Source organism: Malaclemys terrapin, chromosome 9 (genome assembly GCF_027887155.1).
Source record: "Malaclemys terrapin pileata isolate rMalTer1 chromosome 9, rMalTer1.hap1, whole genome shotgun sequence".
Classification (NCBI taxonomy): domain Eukaryota; kingdom Metazoa; phylum Chordata; order Testudines; family Emydidae; genus Malaclemys; species Malaclemys terrapin.
The window spans coordinates 104,235,753-104,239,774 of NC_071513.1; the positions used below are offsets into that span (position 1 = coordinate 104,235,753).

A 4,022-nucleotide genomic window follows, 5' to 3' on the forward strand; every position below is an offset into this window, starting at 1 on the left:
TACGTATATTGGAATCACCCATATCCAATGATACCAGCCTGAACATTAAAGCAGCTGGTAAACTTCACAAGCTGTGGGGGAGTTTGGATCCAGGGTTTTATTTTGGTCTCATCTCTAGTTTTATTCACTGAACACAGGGGTTTGTTTGTTTTATGTTAAGCTGGTAATTGGGTTGCTTTGCAGTAGCTGTGGCTGCCTGGTGTCCAATTCAGCCTGATCACTACCACTGCGCTCTTCGGAGTATTTAACCCTTCTGCTTTTTGTATTTTAGTTGCAATTCAACTATTGTCCCACCCGTAACGTGCGCTCCCTCCGAGCAGCAGGCAGCCGAGGAGCGGTGCCGACTCCTGACGGACCGCGACGGCCCATTCGCACCCTGCCGTTCTGCGGTGCCACCCCACCTGTACTTTGAGAGCTGTGTCTATGACCAGTGTGCCACAGGAGGGAGCTCTGAGCAGCTCTGCAATGATCTGGAATCCTATGCGGCAGCCTGTGCAGAGGCAGGAGTCGCTCTGGGAGAATGGGCGGCAGACACTATCTGCGGTAAATTTCAGCTCGTATCAGTAAATGTCTGTGAGTCCTGTTACATGCCAAGGGTCTTTCAATACTTATCCAGTGGGGCTCTGAGAGAATCTTTACACTTTTGATCACAGCTGCAGACCGTTCCAGAAGAAAATCAGCGATAGATAGTACTGCCCACTGCACTAAAGCTTGTCAAAGGGGCTCCCCACCACAACCACCTTCTCCGTCTATTTTGCCAGTACAGTCCACATTTCCTGTGCTCTTGTCAAAATGCCAGAAAAACTAAACCATTTTTTTATGTTGAAACAAAATGAAACATTTTGTTTTATGTTTCATTTTGTTTCAAAGTTGCCAAAATGTTCTACTTTTCGATTTGCTGAATTTTTTTAATGTTGTTTTCAGTTCAGCCAGAAACAAAATATTTTTTGATTTTTTTTTTTTGGAATTTCCAGGGAATAAAAAAAATTCGTTATTTGTCCAGCTCTAATGATAATGCTTACGCAAAACCTGAAGAGAATGGAAGGAGATAAGTTAAGGGGGAAAAATTCCTTTCCACTTTCACATTGTCTAAAACATTGTCAAAAAAACTCCAATACTAACTTTAACATCCATCTCCAACAGATATTGAAAAGCAATATACACATGGCTTCATCAAACTTACAGTCAGCATGAAACTTAAACACTTTGCTCATGATTCTATCTCAGTGATATCAGTGGGTATGCATACCTGACTGTAACAGGTTTCACACATTTAGGAATCAGAGGGGTAGCCATATTAGTCTGTATCAGCAAAAACAATGAGGAGTCCTTGTAGCACCTTAGAGATTAAAAAATTTATTTGGGCACAAGCTTTCATGGGCTAAAACACACTTCATCAGATGCATGGAGTGAAATTCACCCCTTCTTGTCAACTGTTCGGAATGGGCCTCATCCACCCTAATTGAATTGGCCTCGTTAGCACTGACCCCCCACTTGGTAAGGCAACTCCCATCTTTTCATGTGCTGTATATTTACACTTGCCTACTGAATTTTTCACTCCATGCATTTGATAAAGTGTGTTATAGCCCATGAAAGCTTATGCCCAAATAAATTTGTTAGTCTCTAAGGTGCCACAAAGACTCCTTCTTGGTTAGACATTTAGGATGTTATTTGGCCATACTGCTCCTGAGATCACTGTACATTTCTCATGATAATTAATTTCTTTGTTGGTTTTGCCATAGATTTTGTTGGGAGTTGAACTAGTTTATGTCAGGATGGATTTGGTCCATGATGCAGAATCTAGAGTTTTGAAGTGGGTTGACAATACATTGAAAATATTCATTTGAACATTGCTGTCAGTTGAAATTGGTGATGATGAAACCTGATTACACATGTGTCTCTGCAAATAACACAATAAATAATGACTCTTCTTTTCAGAGAGTGTCCGGGAGTGTCCTTTCAACTGCTCATTCGATGACAACTTCTGTGAATGGAGACAGTCCACCTCCGATGATTTTGACTGGCGACGCAGCTCCACGGCACCTCCTTATGGCAATATGTCACATGGCAAGTGTTTTATCGATACGCTGTAACTGATACCTACTGAGGAGAATATGCCCGTGGTCTGACTGTTCCCTGCTACCCTTTTGTTCCCAGATGGCTATTACATAACAACCGACAGCCGATATGCTCACCCAGAGGAGAAAGGCCAGCTAATAAGCCCTCAGTGCACTGCCAGCCAGGCTGCGTGTTTCCGATTCCGATACCACATAGCAGGAGTAGCAGAGGATGGGGCACTGAAGGTGTACCTGGTTCAGGAAGGGGACAGCAAACCTCTTCTGCTGTGGCTAATGACTGGAAACAAGGCAGACAACTGGCTTTTAGCAGAAGTGGATTTGCACATTTCTGGTAGATTTCAGGTGATTACACAACCAAAAAACATCCTTGGTGTTATCTTTGTGATTACTGAGGTAAGGAAGGTCCCTGAGTCTAAGTTGGAGAGAGGGGCTGGCCAGGAATTGACATTGGAAACCTGGGATGCTTCTATGTGCTATACCACATTTGGGAATGCAAGAATTGATAGACCTGTCGTTAGACTAGCAGGGAACCCACAGCCCGGTGGAAATCCAAAAAATAACACGAGCTTATGGATCCAGAGAAAAGAAAAAGCTCTTTGCGCTTCCACATGGAACTCTTGTAAATCAGCTTTTCATGGGCTCCCGCAGCCAGGCTTTCCTCATATTGCAAAGCACTCTGAGTCCCTGTCTCAATACACACCGCCAGAAAAGCTCCCAATGCCTTTGACAAAGCGCCAGAGATTAGAGCCCCTCCCTCCAGCAGAGCTGACAATGTCTGCAGTGAGGTCAGACAGCTGTGGGACTGTCTGTGGTCAGAGAAAGAAGGTTAACTCTTTCACGGCCAGGCACTGAATGGCGTGTGTACACCTGTCAAAATGTCACAGAACAAAATTAGGATCTTTTAAAACATTCTGTAACAGCATTGCAGCTATATTGTAATCTACTTACCATTGCCCTGCCCAGGGCAGGAAAGAAGTGCGTGTCCTTATTGATCTGAAATCAAGGTTACAGCCAGCCACTAATGCCAGTGGTGTAATTCGGTGAGACTTAATATAACAAGATGTGGTTTCACTCTTCCTGCAGGTTGTGTTGGAAGGTGTGACTGGCACGGACAACCGAACGTGGGTCTCTGTGGATGACGTGTCCCTGGATCCTGGTTGCTGTTTGGGTATATGTCATATGCTCTGTGTTTCTAGAATCACATTTCTCACACATGGTCATTTGAAGTCTAATAAAAAGCTATCCAAGGCTTATCCTATGACACTTTTCATAGAACAGAATAACCAGCCTCTCAGCGTAAATGTCTTTGTATCTTTTTCCAGGAGAAGCCCCGACTACTTCAAGTCCAACTACAGTGGGCACCAGTCCATCAGGTAACGTGGATCCCTCAGTGCTTCCTTAATCTCCTTGACATTTCCTGGTGGGCTGTGAACTTGGTGGCTGCTTTCAGATGAGGGTTCAAATAACGTAAGAGTTGGTAGGCAGAATGGTTCACTTTGAAGAAGGGTCGCCAATTACCCTCATGTATGTTACTGAACCTCACGCTGGGTTCCTGGTTCTCACTAACCAATGTTGTGACCATCTCTTGTTAGGTTCTACAACAGTGCAAGGAACATCTCCTGCTTCAGAGACCACGCCGTCCCACACAATAAGCACCACAGCAGAAGAAAGTACAACAGGTAAATCGGCTAGGAGACTGTTGCTGAGAATAAATCACCCTCTTTGCTTAGAGACGAGTATTTGTGGGGTGAAGACACATTCAACCTGTTTATGGTAATGAATTATTAGTGCTCTTGCTGTTTTGATATATGCCATTCACTCTGTGTTTCTAGAATCACATTTCTCACACATGATCATTTGCAATCTAATGCAAAACTATTCAAGAGTCGTCCTATTTTACTCTTCACAGAACAGAATGACCAACCTCTTAACGTTATTTCCTTT

General features: G+C 43.7%; 1 long non-coding RNA gene across 1 annotated transcript; it reads left to right on the plus strand.

Annotated features, from left to right (window-relative positions):
- Nucleotides 1–3,167: 3,167 nt before the first annotated feature.
- LOC128843657 (uncharacterized) lies at nt 3,168–3,745 on the plus strand. Its single transcript, XR_008446324.1, has 3 exons — nt 3,168–3,246; nt 3,401–3,451; nt 3,671–3,745. It is a non-coding gene; the product is annotated as an uncharacterized LOC128843657 (long non-coding RNA).
- Nucleotides 3,746–4,022: the final 277 nt, after the last annotated feature.